This window comes from Balaenoptera borealis (genome assembly GCF_965194805.1).
Source record: "Balaenoptera borealis genome assembly, chromosome: 6".
NCBI classification, from domain to species: Eukaryota; Metazoa; Chordata; class Mammalia; order Artiodactyla; family Balaenopteridae; genus Balaenoptera; species Balaenoptera borealis.
The window spans coordinates 62165558-62183711 of record NC_138863.1 but is presented as its reverse complement, the minus strand read 5'-3'; the positions used below and the strand labels follow the sequence as shown (position 1 = coordinate 62183711).

At 39.8% G+C, this 18154-nt stretch overlaps 1 protein-coding gene across 1 annotated transcript in view; it reads left to right on the top strand.

The window, feature by feature from the left end:
- The window catches only part of MYO3B (myosin IIIB), a 442582-nt gene that overhangs the window by 363199 nt on the left and 61229 nt on the right, over window positions 1-18154 (top strand). The window lies entirely within an intron of this gene.

The following is an 18154-nucleotide window of genomic DNA, read 5'->3' as shown; positions in this document are numbered from 1 at the left end:
CCCACCTGTGCCACTGAAGTTTACTTTTTTGAAGGAAGAAAATGAATATCAAAGGCCATACTTTTCCCTTTACTTGTAAGAACCTCAAATTAGGAAACTGCTTTAAAACTTTATTTTCTAGTGCTCGCTTCGGCAGCACGTATACTAAAATTGGAACGGTACAGAGAAGATTAGCATGGCCCCTGCACAAGGATGACACGCAAATTTGTGAAGCGTTCCATATTTTTAAAAAAACTTTATTTTCTTAAAGGAAAGATAAACAATTGACCAGCTTTCAGTGGAGCAGATAGTTCAGGGTCAAAATCTAGGGCTTGGTAAAGACTATGGATTTAGAGAGAAGTTCTGTCGTTTTGGCAACACAGCTGTTCTTTCAGCAAGAATGTAGACATCTTGCCACACTCTTATGGAAAATAGAATTTTTGGCCCCTTTTCTAAATTATTCGCTACAGAATATGGTAAAAAGTCAGTTTGGGGCCATATGTATGGCTATAATCAATACTTTTGGAAGATAAAATAGAAGCATGATCATAAGAAATGTTTATGAACCAGGAAATACTAAGCACAAGGTGGATCATTCCAAAGGAAAAAATCTTTTCGACTTAAAATACTAATACTACACTTACTATTGACCTCATTTATTTTTCTGAAATATGCAGTAGTTTCTTAGGTTTCTCAAATTTTCTTCTTAGTCTGTTTTTCAGTGACAAAGTAGTAAAATATGAAGTGGGAAATGCGTAATAAATGTGTTAGGACCTTCAGTTCATACAAAGCAAACTCTTCAAGAGAGATGAGAGAGGATTAGTGTATTATAGCAGAACCTTTTAAATGAATATGCCAAAAATGATAAAACTGTCCAATGGACTAATTTCCCCACAGCCAGATAGTGTTTAGGAATAAGGCCACATGAGGTAGGGGTAGGAGTAGTGCAAAAAAGAAAATTGAGGAAAAAGATCGTGTGGTGGGACAGAATCCATTATGCGCGAATTTGGTTGGCATTTTTCTCTATCCAAACAGACAATTTCTACCTTTTAATTGGGATATTTAGACCACTTACATCTAATGAGATTGTTGATATATTTTGGTTTATATCTATCATCTTGCTATTTGTTTTCCATGTGTCCCATCCGGTCTTTGTTCTCTTTTAGCATTCTACTTTAAAATACACGTAAAAAGAAAATTTTAAAGCATGGTTGAGTAGCCAAAGGCACAGATTCTGGAGTCAGACCTGCCTGTATTCAAATTTCTGCTTTCTGTGTAGTGTTAATAAAGCTATGTAACAACTCCTTGCCTCAATAACTACACATATAAAATTAGGGAAATGGTAGTTCATAGCCAAAGGGTTGTACTGAGGATTAAATAAGCTAGTAGAAGTAAAGGGCACAGCATGGTGTCTGGTTCATAGTAAGGGTACATTATTGTGTCAGATGCTACAGTGGTATTTACTGCTATTGATATTATATAAATGCAAATTAAGTATAAAAAATGGGTAGAGAAATAAAGTTCTTACTGTAAGGCATTAAGTTTTGGTGGTATAGTTTAGGAGGAGTAAAAATATATTGTATTTTAAATTAACTACTAAGGAGACTTGTTGGATTATAATCATCTTTCCCTTTCTATTTAGAAAAGGATCCCCAAAAGTCAAACTTTTTAATAAGTTTCACATGTGATTTGCTGTAAATGGTTCATATGCACTTTCCTGTCACAGTTGCTCCTTCCTTCCAATCTAGATGGTTTTCTGTTGGGTCTGCCACCACTACCATGACTTCTCCTTAAACTCTTGTAAACAGTATCCTAAGTGGTCTTCCTGCTTCCATTCTTTTCCTCCTTCAACTTCCCTCATGCACGGATATCTGAGGAGCTTTTCTAAAGCATACCCTGATCATAACATTCTCTTCCACTATAATCTTCAGTGGCTCCCCATTGTTCCAACATCATCTCTAAACTTCTTGGCATGACATACAAGGCTGTTTCTGTTCTGGTCCTAATCTTCCTTTCTAGCTCTATCGTCCGCTGATCTCTCTCCCTTATTCTGTGCTTCAGAATATCCGAACCACTCTCTCTCCTCCACGCATGCCCAGTGTGTTCTTTCTCTCCTCTGTGATTTTGTTCGTGCTGCTCCCTTGCCCCACCTGTCCTCCTTTACTGTTCATTCTGAGTCCTCTCCGTTCTTCAGAGTCCACAATGGCTTCCTCTGAGCCCTTTGACTTTCCTTTAGTACTTATTGCATTCTGCCTTGTATTACAGTTATTTTCATGCATCTACTAGATTTTAAACTCTCTGGGGTCCTATCTTTTCTTTCTGAATTCTCTCCTTGCAACCTAGCCTAGGTTCCTAAATTGAATTCTTGAGCATCCAAAGCTGTGATGAAATATAGTGGAAGCAAGAATGAAATGAAACTCTTGAGTAAATGCGTCAGAGAAAGTTTTAAACCGTATTTTTAATAATCCTGGAACAAAATAAAAGATCTCTTAGGCACCCCCAAATAGGTAGAGCATACCAGTGGAACAAGTTAAAAAGATCCAAGTCGTTTCATTTTCTTGCTGTTGTTGTTCTGAGCAGGGGGAGAGGGAAGGAAGGCTTGGGCAGGAAAAAGCATTTATAAATCAGATTCCTCCTGACCTTAGAAGGCAACAAAGGTGGATTGAAGAACAAAAGTTTTCCAGTTTTGTTTACGTTTTCAAGGTGATAAGCTGCAAAACTAAGAGTATATTTATTCTGCAAGAGACATTTTAGCCAGTTGTACCTTTATGTTTAATTCTTTGCCTTAAATGACCTGTTATTTCAATCCATGTTTCTGTGAAAGCCTGAGAATATTATGACCTTTTCAGTTTTAAGAAAACACCAACACCCAGTGATTTTGCCTTCTACCTTGCCGTGAGTGCTAACTTCACTGTTTCATAAAGGGGTCTGGAGGATATGGGGGTAGGGGGAGGCAGGGAGTAAATCTAAAGTTGCTTAATCAGGCCATCTCTGCTTAGAGCAGGCAGGCGAAAGAGCGCAGATTTGGGGCTCGGACAAAGGCTGTCTTCTGCCCCTCAGTCAGAGAATCTCAGAAAGGCCCTTAACTGATCCATTTGAGATCGACTCATTCCTCACACGGGAGAGGAAAGCACAGTATACCCAGGAAGTTCATAGTACGGATCACTTTGCCACTGATCCAAGCAGAAATTATTTAATTGTACTGACAGGCATATATACAGACCCAATCTGGCTTTACTATGTAAAAATTTACTCTTTTTTTTTTTTTAATTAATTAATTTATTTTATTTATTTAGTTTTGGCTGCGTTGGGTCTTCCTTGCTGCACGCGGGCTTTCTCTAGTCGCGGCGAGCACGGGCTACTTTTCGTTGCGGTGCGCGGGCTTCTCATTGCGGTGGCTTCTCTTGTAGAGGACAGGCTTCTAGGCTTGCAGGCTCCAGTAGTTGTGGTTCACGGGCACTAGAGCCCAGGCTCAGTAGTTGTGGTGCACGGGCTTAGCTGCTCTGCGGCATGTGGGATCTTCCCGGACCAGGGCTTGAACCCGTGTCCCCTGCATTGGCAGGCGGATTCTTAACCACTGCGCCACCAGGGAAGCCCCAAAATTTATTCGTTAACCATCTGTTCTTCTATTTATTTATTCAGCAAACATTTATTAACACTTACTAAGTGCCAGGAACTTTCCTGGGCCAGTGCCTCTCAAAACAGTTTCAAAAGACCAGTTTTGGGTTGGGTGTTTTAATATCTAATGTGCACAGTCTGATACTTCTGTGAAATATAGTAAAAATGAATTACTAGGTAAATAATCACACATATAGGTGTGGTGTCTGTATCAAATTGATCTAAACTTTTCAAAATTTCTTGCTCTAACTTAAATTACTCTAAATTTCTTTAGTGATCTATTGATAGTTGGGACCAGTAGCAAGAGTCAGCCTGCAGACCACACTTCAGTAGCACTGTTCCGGGCATGTGTGATACATCAGGGAACAACACGGTCAAAAAGTCCTGTCCTCATGATGCTACATTCTAGCAGAGGGACAATAAACAATAAGCATATTCCATGAGTCAGTTGTATGGGATGTTAGAAAGGCAAAGTGTTATAGGGGAGAAAATACAGCAAGAGATTGGGAGGACGGTTTACTTTTAAATAGGGTGGTCAGGGTGGGCTGCACTGAGAAGGCTTGAAGGTGGTGAGCTAATTAGCCATGTGGATATCTAGGAGAAGAGCATTACAGGCAAAGGAAACAGCCGAGGCAGATGCCCTGAGGAGAGAGCGTGCGTGGAAAATGTGAAGAGTAGAAGGAAGCCCGGGTGAGAGCAAGGAAGAGTATCATAGGAGGTGAGGAGCCAGCTGATATAGGGCCTAACGAACACCCTGGGGATCTGGTTAAAATGAAGATTCTGATTCAGCAGCTCTGGGTGGCTCCTGAGATTCCTCAGTGCTAAGGAGCTTCCAGGTGTTGCTGATATTGTCCACATTTTGAGTAGCAAGGGTATAAACTCAGTGAATTGGGAGCGACTGGGTTGAGGATAGACTACGGACACTATCAATGTATGAGATATTCTATGTAAGTTACAATTTTCAGACAGCTGAAACTTTCTAAAACCTACAACTCCCTTTCATATTAAGTGTACTGGACAGTTCTCCTTATTCTCAGTGTCTCGGGACATGATTATTAACAACAGTTGTCACACTGGCTGTAACGCAGAGATCCTTGGAGACCATTGTGAAATGGGACCACCTACCCGTGCATTAAATGACCCTCAGCCATTATGATTTTTACTTAATGTGCCTAATTATTTTAACTTTCTTCTCTCTCAACACGAAGCTGGTGTTTCCTGCTATTATTGTTAATGTGCTCATTTTTTGTAACATACTTTCCTTCCACCTTCTCTCTTTTTCTCCTTGGTCGTGGCCTAAAACAGAACAGGTTTTAAGCATTTTTTTCTGCATTTTATCAATAAAAAAGAGGATCTGAGTGGGGGATGTGAGGAAATCCCAATGAATGAAAGAAAGGGAACTGCCACAGATGTAGTAGGTATCGACTTTGGGCACATACTAGGTGCTTTACCTGTATTTTCTTAGTGTGAAGTATACAAGCTTAGTTTAAGTTTGTGACCTGCTTGTTCAAGGACCGTCATTGCCTGGCCCTGGGTTTCCTGTGATACCTCACCTACATGAGGTAGTAGGTTATCTTGGTTATCATCTTCCCGTCTTCAGGTAGTATAAATTATTCGTATTCTTTTTGAAGGTCAAAAAGTCATTGCATTTGCTAAGAGTAACTTTAACTACATGGCTTTTTAAAGATGGAGGCTAGTACATTTTTAGGGAGCTGGGGAGCAGGTGGTATTGTACCAGCCTCCCAAGGGGGTCGCAGTGGCAGCGTGCAGTGTCAGGGTCTGCCCCTGCCAGAGCGTCTAATTTGGGGCTTTAGTGATCTGGTTTCAGATCTTTCTTCAGATTTGCTGAACAAATCACACACCCTTTCTTTTACCCACTTACTTCTCTAATGCCTTCTACTTTGTTATTTGCCTTTGCCTTCCTCACTGCTCATCACTAAATTTTGTTGATCTTGGCAGAAGTTCAGCTATCAGAAAGCAAACGTGGGCTGTATTTTATCCTTGGAACTCTTAATCCTTAGGGTGGCCAAACATCTCAATTTTCCCAGGACTGAAGGTTTTCCAAGATGTGGATTTTCGGAACTCCCCAGGCAAACTGGGACAAGTTGGTCATCCTATAATAATACTGGAAGTTGAACTTGATTGGGCCAAGAACTAGTTTTTTTAATTAGATCACGGTATCAGGCAAGACTGAGCCTTGGATCTGTGCTACAGAATCACCTCACACTGCCGCCTGTGTTTGGAAGGGGATACAAGCAGCTTGCCAAACCACAACCACTGTGATCATAAAGGGCTCAGATGTCGCCCATTTGACAGGGAGAGCGTGTTCCTACAACAGAGACTCAAAGGCAACATAATCCCTGTCGGGAAAGCACATGGAAGCCAGACCCTATGGAGGCAAGGCTACTGGGGCCTCCCTGTCCCGCACCCAGTGCCGTGGCAGAAAGCCACACACAAGGCTTAGAGGCCACTCTTGTGCCCTCACATATGGGTCGTCTCTGGTGTTTCGAATCCCTGCTCTTTTTGGCTCCCATATGGCTGATCCATCCTTTCTTCCTGCCTGGGTGCCACGGAATTCACCATAAACCCTCATCCTGAAGCCTCGGTCTCAGGACTTTTCTCAGTGAGATGGTAAAGGAATTACGGGCCTAGAATTCTTACCTTTAGTACGGGGGGTAGAATAACACACCTCTTTGTTAAAGGGTCTTTTTTAGGCCGGTGATTCTCAAACTTCAGGAATGTCAGTATCACCCAGAGCACTTGTGAAAACACAAGTTGTTGGCCCATTCCATAGTTTCTGATTTTGTGTGGGGTATGGGAGAGGGGGGATTTGTATTTTTATCATGTTCCCAGGTGATGCGGTGCTGCTCGTTGGGGGACTGCCCTTTGAGAACCACATCCCCTATCTCTATGATACTCTATTGAATCAGAAAAAGTGAACTTTATATATATGGTTTTCTATTCTTCACTTAACAGACACTTATCAAGCACCTACTGTATGCCAAACACAGCCCCAGCAGTGAACTAAGACACTTAAGAGACAAATGCAATTCTAATAGCTGGGTCTTTGCAGCTGTTATTTTCCGAAGCAAGTTTGGTAACATATTGCGTGTCCACATTTATCTCAAGTGGTCTCATTAAATTCTCAGGAAGCTGTCAAGAACAAAGTTTCATTTACTTGTAACTTTGCTATAGAGGAGGAAGAGGGGAGTGTTCCAGACTTTCAAAAGTGTCTCAATTTCTAAAATTATTAGAAATTACTCCCTTTAAAAGATATTTCTATTTTATAAACTCTACTGCCTCTGCTAGCCTCCCGCAAGGCAAAAGTGCTCAAAACCCTACCAGGTCTGAATATTTGCTTGTATCTCTAATATGTATGTCATTGCCATAATGTTTGTGTCCTGGCTTTTTGCAAAAGAATTTAGGCAAGGCCAACATAAGGAATGCATGGTTTGAGGCTTGAAGGCATGAGGCAGAGGAATGGAAGGAGAAAGAGGAGACACTATAGTTCTCCTAATCCCAAATTTAATTTCTAACATAGCCCCATTTATATTAATCACACACCTTCCCTATTCTGTTTAAAAGGCTTTCCTCATTTTACTAGATTTTGTCTGGGTCTTGCTTAATTTTGTAATTTTGGAGAATGCAGAGTGCTTGGGTCGTCAATTGCAGTCATGGCAGTTTACGCCAGCTGAGGCTCCTGTGCAAAATTGTGGCTTTCTACAGGAACCGTATACAGTACCTACCAAGAGGCAAAGATTCCTTTTGGCAAAGCATTCTCCCTGAAATTTGGGGGTGTGGAGGATAAGGAAGAAGGGGTGCAGTCCACATAGGTCAGCACTGCATCCACCGCTCAGCCAGCTGAGTCCATGAGATTTGGGCTCCGTTGGAGGAGTTGAGGCTGGAGGGGAAAGTGGCTGCCACCGTGAGGGCTGGTAGGTAGAAGCCATGAGGTCATTTGTCAGCCACAATTCTTAAGGTCACATAGCTCAGGGACAGCCTTGTGACAGCCTGTTCTCATTCTTGCAGCTCATTAAAGCCTGTTACAAAGTTGGATAGTTTTGGGACATTATTTCTGCTTAGATTGTTACTGCAAACATTTCCGAGGAGGGTTCAGCAGAAACTTTTACAGTGCTTTCCTGAGTGCATTAGGTCAGGATGCCGTCTTTGCTGATGCCAAGTTAGGTTCTGGCGTTGACCCAGGATGTCAGGAGCGTAGCTGCCAAACAGCGCAGGGCAGGGGTGGGGGCATGTGTGAGTCAAGTTGGGGTGCTTGGCTTTCAGAATTGGACGTTGATGGCATGGCTGTAAAACGTGCCGAGAGGAATTTTGTTTTTACGTTCTTTTCTTACTCGATGTATTTGAAACAGCACAAATTCCCTGTTAACCTTGGCTGCCTCATTTCTTTCATTTTAAAGGATTCTTTTCAACTTTAAAATGAAACATAGTTGTGTAGTAGGCGTGGAGTGATTTTTCTTTTTTACTTTTATTTGTTTTCCAAGATTGGGAGTAATAAATTTTTTGAGTTCTTTTTAAATTAATACTTTAATAGTTTTGGGTTTTTAGAAAAGCTGAGCGCAAAGTATTGAGTTCCCATATACTCCCTTACCTCTCCCTCTCCCCCCAGTTTCCCCTGTTATTAACATCTTGCATTAGTGTGGCTTGTTTGTTCACAATGATGAGCCAATATTGACCTATTATTATTAACAAGGTCCATAATTCACATTAAGGTTCACTCTTTGTGTCGTACAGTCTGTGAGTTTTGACAAATATGTAATGACATGTATCCATCATTGCAGTGTCAAACAGAATAGTTTTATTTGCCTAACAGTCCCCTGTGCTCCACCTATTCATCCCTTCCTCTTTTTCCTTAGGCTCCTGGCAACCACTGATTTCTTTTTTTTTTTTTAACTGTCTTCATAGTTTTGCCATTTCCAGAATGTCATAAAGTTGGAATCACACATATTATACATCAGTATATAGCCTTTTCAGATTGACTTCTTTCCATTAGCAATATGCATTTAAGATTCCTCCATGTCTTTACATGGTTTGATAGTTTATTTCTTTTCATTGCTGAAAATAATCTATTATATGGACGTACCACAATTTGTTCACCCATTCATCTACTGAAGGACATCTTGGTTGCTTCCAAGTTTTGGCAATTATGAATAAAGCTGTTATAAACTTTTTTGTGTGGACATAAGTTTTCAGCTCCTTTGGGTAAATACCAAAATGTGTGATTGCTAGATAATATGATAAGAGTACCTGTTTAGTTTTATAAGAAACTGCCAAACTGTCTTCCAAAATGACTACACCATTTTGCATTCCTACCAGCAATGAATGAGAGTTCCTGTTGTTCCTCATCCTCACCAGCATTTGGTGTTGTCAGTGTTCTGGCTTTTTGCCATTTTAATAGGTGTGCAGTGGTATCTCATTGTTGTTTTAATTTGTATTTCCCTGATGTGGAGCATCTTTTCATATGCTTATTTGCTATCTGTATAACTTCTTTGGTGAAGTGTCTGTTCACATCTTTTGCCCGTTTTTAAATTGTGTTGTTCGTTTTCTTATTTGGAGGGTTTAAGAGTTCTTTGCATATTTCGGATACCGGTCCTGTGTGAGATATGTGTTTTGCAAATATTTCTCCCAGTCTGGGGCTTGTCTTTTCACTCTCTTAACAGTGTGTTTTGTGGAGCAGTAATGAATTTTTTATGTATATAATCAGGGAGAAAAATGTTTTTAAATAAACCTGGCTCTCATCTTAGTATAGCACCCACTCCCTTTCCCAGAAAAGGAAACAGCCTGAGAGGAACAAGGTGATTGGTTGTTCAGTAATTGAATATGTGAGGACCGTGACATGAGTGTGTTCCCTAAATTAAATGTAATCAATTCTAAGTGGTATAGGGAGGCAAGAGAGACATAGTCCAAAATTAAATGAGGGGGAAAACACTGTGGTTATACAACTGTTTGCAGAACTATGGTAAGATTTTTCTCTGTTTTCATTTTTATTTGACTCTCTTTTAAGTAACTAGAACTTCTAGAATGACCAGGAAGATTCTGGGGTTGTCTGCTTCCAGTAAAAACTGTACTTAGCAAGAGAGAAATTGTCGGTTTAAGTTCAAAGAGGGCTGGGAGAGAGTGAAATGCACCTTTATTACTCTTTCATTCAGGTACTCTGTCAGCTGATGTTTACTGAGCAGTTATTAAGTGGCGGGTGCTATATTGGGTGCTGGTGGTATATAATGCAGCAAGATCCAGGCTTGCCCTGTGGGTTTACATTCCTAGGGAGAAATGGATAAGTAAACCTAAAATCAAATCTCCTTCGGCCAGGGTGTCAGTAAGATCGAGCCTTGGTGACCCCTGGAGTTGTTCCACGACAGGGATACCTTCGTGGTCTCATGGGAGCAGAGAAGGGTCAGTGGGCTGACACCAAAGCTGAGAACTGAAGGGGGATCAAGAACCAGCCAGGCAAAGAGTGAAAGATGTTTCTGGACCTCTGCCTGTTCCCTCTTCACACCAGGAAAAGCTCACACATGAGAGATATCAGATTGTGGTTGTTTTGTTTTTAACCTAGTTTTAAATTCTGAAATGTAACATGCTGACAGAAAAAAAAAAAAGTTTAAAAAAGAGATGGACAGCATAATGAATTATTATAAAGTCCCTGCACAATTACAGCTGAGATCAGAAGAGAGAACTTGCAGCACCTCAGAAGCCTTCTGCTACCCTTTCCTGATGACTCTCCTCCTCCTCCCTCGAGGTCACCCCCTAAGTATGCATCCTAAATATCATAGTTCCATTTTGCCTGCTTTTCAGCTTTGTATAACTGGAATCACACAGTATATATTCTTTGGTTTCTAGCTTTTTCTTCTTCTTTTTTTCTTAACATAATATTTTAAGATTAACGTGTTTGTTTTCAATGCTGTACAATATCCCATTTTATGAATCCATTCTTGTGTCGCTGAGCATCTGGTTGAGATCCTTTTGCTCAACCTTCTCATTTCACAGATGAGAAAACTGAGTCCCAGTTGGTCAACCCAGAGCTAGAACCCAACCCAGAGCTGTGTTCTAGGGAGAAATCAAGGAAGTGATGCCTCTGGACCAGCTCTCAGGGCCCAGATCATTCTTGATGGCACTTTGGATGGCCATTTTAGCCTCTTAAATGTATTTTCCTCTTTGCTCTTCAGAGCAACAGAGAAAAATAGAAACCTCAAGGGGATGAACACTTAGCTGTATGTTCAGTTGTAGACTCTGAAGTCTGCCGCATTACACTCAAGTTATTTGACTGTTTGTTCCTGGCCAGAGTTTAGGACTTCATGGGCTCTATCCTGATTAGGCTCAAAGGCAAGAAGGCAAAATAAGGGACATAAAGCCATGCCTGGGGGATTATTGGCATTAGGTGTAAGTGTTTTGTTTAGCTCAGACTGCTGCTGGATTTAGATTAAAATTACTTGTGATTTAAAAAAGGGAACAGATACATTTTTTATAAAACTGTGAATATGAAGTTGGGATAATGACAGGAGGGAGAAGTTCAAGATAAACAATTGAGTTTAAATGAGTCCACAGTTTTCCTCCCAACTCAGAACAGTCCACAGCGGTCTCCTGATCACCTGCAAGTCACTGTACTCTATCCTAAACCAAAGCCTTCCTGAGCTCTGCCCACCACCCCAAACCTGTCCACATTTTGCCCATTATTTCCACTGCTTTGCTAGTATTTAAGCCTTTTATTACACTGAACTTTCCTGCTCTGTGATCTGTGTTCCTAGGATGTGTGTGAGTGTGTGTGTGTGTGTGTGTGTGTGTGTGTGCACGCCTGTGAGTGTTGGAGACGCTCTGGCAGCTTTGAGGGAACTCTGGGTCAGAACTTTGTCCTTCAAAAATAAGACGCCAGATTATGGGCTTAATGCATGAGAATAGAGCCTGGCATATGTAAGGCACCTAATAAATGTTCAGCTGCTGCCGCTGCCATTTCTCCCTCCTGAAATGAGAATCACTTATGAAAGCACTTAATTTTCAAGTTAACAACTCCCTCCTTCCTTCTATTCAAATTGTCAAGTCTTATGGAGTGTGCTAAGATTTCTACAAACTGCATTGGTTTTTTTCTCGATGCCACCATGAGTCTTAAGAGTTTATCACCTTGGAACTTTACCACATTTAAAAAGCGTGGGACTAATTTGTTGGTATTTTCTGTGTCTGGCAATTTGTGTAATGGGAAGGAGTCATGTTTCAGTAATCCGCCTAAATGGTATAAGGACTATTTAGAGCTCCCACCGACTCAGAGCTCCGTTTCCTTTCTCTGCTGTGCAGAGGGTCTGTTAGGCTGCTTGGCGGTGGGTAGTTAGAACAGCTGGTAAACCCAGACACTAGGCTGGGCTTGTCTGACCTAATATACACCAAGATCAATGGTCCCAAAGGAACACTTCCTTTTCAAAGGAAGAAATTAATGATATCCCTTTTCATTACACTGGTGCCGGGAATTTTCTCTAAGCAGCCTCTTTTAAAGAACAAATTCAAACAGGCCCCAGAAACAAATGTAAGAGATCTACAAAGCTCTTAAGGGATGAGTTTACACACTATCCTCATTTCAAAGGAGAAGTTTTGATGCCAGGACACAATGGCTGGGTTCTCCCAGTGGGCACACACCAACTTTAAATGCCAAACTCTGCATTTGTGCAGAAATCAGATAAGTGCAAAGAGCTCTAAGCTTGTTTCAGCTCTTAACTGATATGTCCTCCAAAAGGACAGTTTGCATGCTAACTCATTACCCAGGGTCTGAATGTTTGGGGTATGGGTGGGGGACAGAGCATCCAAGGATCCACTCCAAATCTCCAAGGGTCAAATTACAAAGTGTCCGTTCTGTTTGCCCTTCACTGCTATATTTATCCACACCCAGAGCAGTTCAGCTCACAGCCTCACACTTGCACTCTGCCCTCTGATCTTCAACTTGGGTTGCCGTCTGGGGTCCGGGTTCTTCTCATGTGTTGTGGGCTGCCATTCTTTGTTCTAGACTGCATCCTCTTATTCAGTTTATTAATGGAGCCTCCACTTCATGTAGCAGTTTCTACCGAACACTGTGGGAAAGCATTGGAAAAAAGTACATCACATTATCTCTCCCCATAAAGGGGGAGTTAAAATAGATGCTCCCTCCAACCCACCACTCTGAGCAAATTATTTGATGAACAACCTGTAAATAATTGCTGAAGGATTAGAGGATTGAACACACACTGCATAAAAGTTTTGCTTATATTATCTGTAACCATTGAATTATAAATATTGACCTTAGAGTGATTATCTTCTCTCTAGCACTCCTGACAAATGGTCATGCAGGCTGATTTCATGTGTTCTTTTGCAGACTTTTTTATATCCTGAGCCCCTTTGAGAAGCTGATGTAATCCACGCCCCCTAAGCCCAGAAAAATGAACAAATGCACAACTGCACCATTTTGCGCATAATGTCAAGAACTTCCTGAACATCTTCATGGTTCCATAAGGGTCTGCATCACACGTTAAGAATCTCTATACCAGTGAGAGTAGCTGACTAATTTTGAAGACTATCAATTTTATGGTTAGAAAGCTTGATAGAAGGACTTTTCTTGTTGCTTCGCAGTAACAGGACAATAAAAAAATGGCTACTTCCTTTTCCACATGGCAGTTCTTCAAATATTTGTAGATTGTTATAGGTTTCTCAGTGAGACTTCTCTTTGGGGCCTTTGACACTATAATTCATCAAATAACCCTTAAAAGCTATGGCCACATTAGGAAATTTTTGTGCCAGGATCTAAGGCCTTGGGGCTAGAAGACATGCATGCAATCCAAAAAAGATAGGGGTGTAGTTCTCAAAAATGCCAAGGTAGGTTGCTATAGTATTTTCCTTCTTCATTAAAATAAAACAGAACAGAACAAAACAACTGATCCCTTTAAAAAAAAAAAATTAAAAACCTCAGAATTCTCTAAAAGACTAAAACATTGAGCTCTGTTTATTTCTCCATCACCTTAACTCTTTTTTTAATTAAAAAATATTACTTAGGGGACTTCCCTAGCGGTCCAGTGGTTAAGACTTTGCCTTCCAATGCAGGGGGTGCAGGTTCGATCCCTGGTGGGGGAGGTAAGATCCCACATGCCTCATGGCCAAAAAAACAAAACATGAAACAGAAGCAATATTGTATCAAATTCAATAAAGACTTTAAAAATGGTCCATATAAAAAAAAAACTTTAAAAAAATATATTACTTAGCTATTGCTCAATTTTCCATACTTAATAGAGAGAGAAGGAGAATTCTTAGTAGAATTCTAGACTGAAAGATGGAACATAAGATTGAGATAAAATCATTTTACATTTTACTTTGAATTCCCTGCAAAGTGGGGCTAATATTTTCTGATCCACTTGTAAATGCTCAGATACTTTATGCACAACATACATTAGTATTTTTGCTCTCCTTGAAAGCAGTTACTTCCTGGTTCTCATTAATATCAGTCTGACCTTAGATGTTACTCTATTTTGACTTCTTAGGCCACTAATTTTATAAAAGTATTAACGGTCCCAGAAATCTCATATGTTGTATTTTAGAGTTTTAAAATTGCGCTTGTTTTTTTTCTTTCATTGAAGGCTGAATTATAACTAGATAGAATTTAGGAAGAATCAAGATACAGATAAAACAATAACAAAACCTCATAAAACCCCCAAATAACAAAAACAAACTTGACTGAATGTCTAGAGATGAGGTGTTTGACTTGGCTTTAGGCAGTCAGTTAGCCATCACTAAAAAATGAGTAGGTTGGACCAAGTCATGCCTGAATTCCCTAAAGTTACAAGATTCTATGTAACTAAGTTCAAGAAATGTATCAGACAGAATCCCAGGAGGAAATAGATTGCACACTCAAATTAGGATAGATTGGGGATTGCTTAATAAAGGGATTATTTTAAAAGGTTATGGGCAGGATATAAGGAAACTATAAAGGATAGTAAGGATAGTAGGGTACCCTGGGGGCTAATGAGAGTGGAGCTGTTAGCACATACACCTAAAAGACAAGGAAAGGTCATGGCATCTGGAACCCGGCAGGAAAGATCCATGTGAATAGAAGGGTCTTGAGAAGAGAGATGACCTTCAGTCAAGAACACAGTCAACACAAGACAACCACACAGGAAGGAAGCTGCGAAATAAGAGAGAGTATTTTATCTCTCTTTCCTCACTTTCTTCCTTCCTTCTGATGTCCTGCTAGGGCTCTTCATTGGCCAATGGAAGAAATGCTACACCATTTAAAAGGATCCAATATAACTTCAGTTCCTAATAAAAAATTCACAGTCTCCTTCACGGAGATGAAAAATACTTCTTTGGAATATATTTTTTAAAATAGTGCCTTAGTAAGGAATTGTTCTCTACTTAAATAAGAGACACTGGAATACAGTGACTTCAGTAGATAAATGTTCATTTTCCTCATGCCACCAGAACTCCAGAGGGTAGGCAGTTTTTGGTATTGATTCAGGATATCAAGAATGTCAGGCAAGGCCAAGCCCCTGCAATTCTCTTGGCTTTTTTTTTTCATGGTCTCAAGATGGCTGCTGGAGCTCCAGCCATCGTGGCTGCGTTCTTTGTGAAAGGACAAAAAGGATTTTCCTAGAGGCCCTATGCAGTGCCTTCTGTTTACATCTCATGGCCCTCCTTTATCTGCAGGAGAACCTAAAAAAATATTTAAGTTGATCATGTTGTTGCCCCTATGATATAAGCATTCTATTGGGAAAGAAGCAAGAAATAATGAATGTTGAGTAGAAAACTAATATTGTCTACCCAAGATAGAATTTAATCATCTCAGGTGCATATGCTAAGGATATAGTTTCATGCTGGTTTCTGATCTGGGGAATTTTCGAGTCATATGAATCAAATGTTCCCTCCTGAATGATCAGATTTAGCCTCCGATCTTTCTTCATGGAATACCAAGGCCTGCAGTGAAGAGAAAGGCCACTTATAAGAGATGGCTATAAAATTCTAAGGCAGATTTTCAAGTGTGTCTTTGAAACAGTTTGTCCAAACAAAATGAAACTATTTCTGGTAGAGTCTAGAAATGGGAGAAATGGAAAAAACACACTTAGTTAGCATGCTGGTGGAAGTATAAAGGAACAGTTTTTGTGCAGAAATATTTTGCATTGTATATTGAGGGACTTTTAAAAATGGTCAGATCCTTTATCCCAATAATTTACTCATAATCTGCCTTTTTAAAAAGTCTAGAAAAAGTTAAGAGAACAGCTAAATAAATTTGATACCGCTATATTGTGGAATAATATATAACTATTAAAATTATATTACATTACATAAATGCATTTATGATAGCATGGGAGAATTGGTTTTATTATCATATTAGCCTAAGGTTCTGCTGTAGTTTTTCTTGAGTATTTTAATTCTCTAGGTCTCCCTTTCCTTTAATATCCAACCGAAATGGCTGGAGCCCCCACCCTAGTATTAATAGTAGGATTTATACCCTCTACTCCATTGCTGCTCGTCAAACAAACAAACACCCCTTCAGAAAGAAATTGACCAAGAGCTTTAAAGGGACATTCATAAAAGGAAAAAATACAAATGACCTATGACTATATTCAAAAATGTTCAACCTCAAAATTTAATAGGAGAAATGAAAATTTCTCTCTTGCTTATCAAACAGGCTATGATGAAAAAAAGATAATACCTGGGCTGTCAGGAAAACAAGGAAACAAGGGCACTCATAGTAGTTTGTGGCAGGGCAGCAGCCTCTTTTAGGGCAAATCTGCCAATATATCATTTGGCCCAGCAATACCTGCTCCATAAACTTATCCTCTGTACATAATTGGATAAGCGCATTGGAAGCAATATATACTATTCTGTGGCTAGTTGTATTGAAGTATAAAAAGAACCCAGTGATGTTAATTCTTGGTCACTCTGTGAATTTTGGTAGATAAGAAACAGGGAAGTGCTTGACATGGTACCTAGCACACAGTAGGTGCTTCATAAGTGTTTATCAAACGATAAGTTAATTCAGATGGGTAGACACTTTTGGGGAAATAGGTTTTGTCTCAAAGAGTATCTTGCATTTTAGTCTCGTGTTCTAAATATTTCTGGTCAACATTTGTAGCTGTGGGACTAGGGCTTAGGGGATAGGGCACAGCCATCTGTCAAGAACAGTGGGAGACTTTAAGGGATGAGATTTCTTTCTGTTTGTCTGTCTTTCTTGTCTTTTTTGTACAAATTAGCTATGAAAATGAATGTAGTCTCCAAACAAGACCGGAGAAAGAGATTAGTAGTGAGCCTTGGAAAAGTCTGTAGGGGGAAAGGTAGACCAAATCAGGTTGCTCTGTGATTTATTTAGCTTATGCAGTGCTTTGGGTGAGAGAAAAATTAACTGGGTCATCTGATTGACAAGCATAATCATTTTAGATAAATTTGCATAGTCTGGAGAGATGGTCTCAGGCCCTGCTGAAAGGAGGTGTAGCTTGCTTTCAAGTCTTTTCTCCTCCTCTGCTCAAACACTTTTCCCATAACACACCTGAAAAATCCCCCAACCTTTGTTGCAAAAGAATTTAGCTACAGTAATCAGTGAAGACAACTTGAAATATTGGACTTCATATCAGCAGGTTACAACACATTAAAATACGCTTGGATTTTAATGATGAAAATATGTTGAATTAGAAACTTCTGCAAGTTGCATTACTTTCTCAGCAATTCCCAACAGAGTATGTTTAAATCACTCAATGTAAGAAAGCATCTAAGATAGGTTAAGAGACTTGTTCTTAACTGTTTGTGTTACAAAGGGAAGGATGAAGTAACGCCGCTCAGTTAGAAGGACCTTGGATAGAAAATTCAATTTAGGTATATAACATGGTGTCTAAGAAGAAAAATGAGTTTTAGAAAACGGCTATGGCATTATTTTTTTTTATTGATTGTAATGCCTGAGAATTTTTACCATGTGAATTGTATAGGCAATTAAAGAAAATAAAGCTTACATTTTAGTCTCATTTTGAATATGCATTACAGCTAGAATTCTATCATTTGAATTTTTCTAAGTTCTGCTTACCCCAGCAACTAAATATTATTATCCACTTTACAGAGAAAGTTATGAGTGGCTGGTAAGAAAATCCTAATTTTTTCCACAGCCATTTCCCCTGACTAATTTATTAACGTTATCTGCACCAAACTTATTCAAAGTATTGAAATCTATGGTGTTATCAGACCAGGCTGGCAAAAGAAAGCTCAGTTTTAAAAAAATTAATCACCAAGTGTGAATAGAGTTGGCATTTTGAAGAGGGTCTCACTCTCAATAAGTAAATCTTCTCAGTATAATTCTGAAGCTCAAATGTTTCTGATTAGTGTCCTGCTGTCTTATTGGTACCTCCTATAAGTCAGAAAGATTAGTAGAGTGCATGCGGTCCTCACATCTTGGCATGATTGAGTCCAGGTTTGAGAGGAGGGCAGTGACCTGATGAAGAAGTGCAGCCTTCTCTGCCCGAGTCAGAGACTCAAAGCTTTAGAACTCTGGCACGGGTGTTTGTCAACCATCTAATCTTTAATATTGTCGTATTTTTAAACGAGACACTCAGCC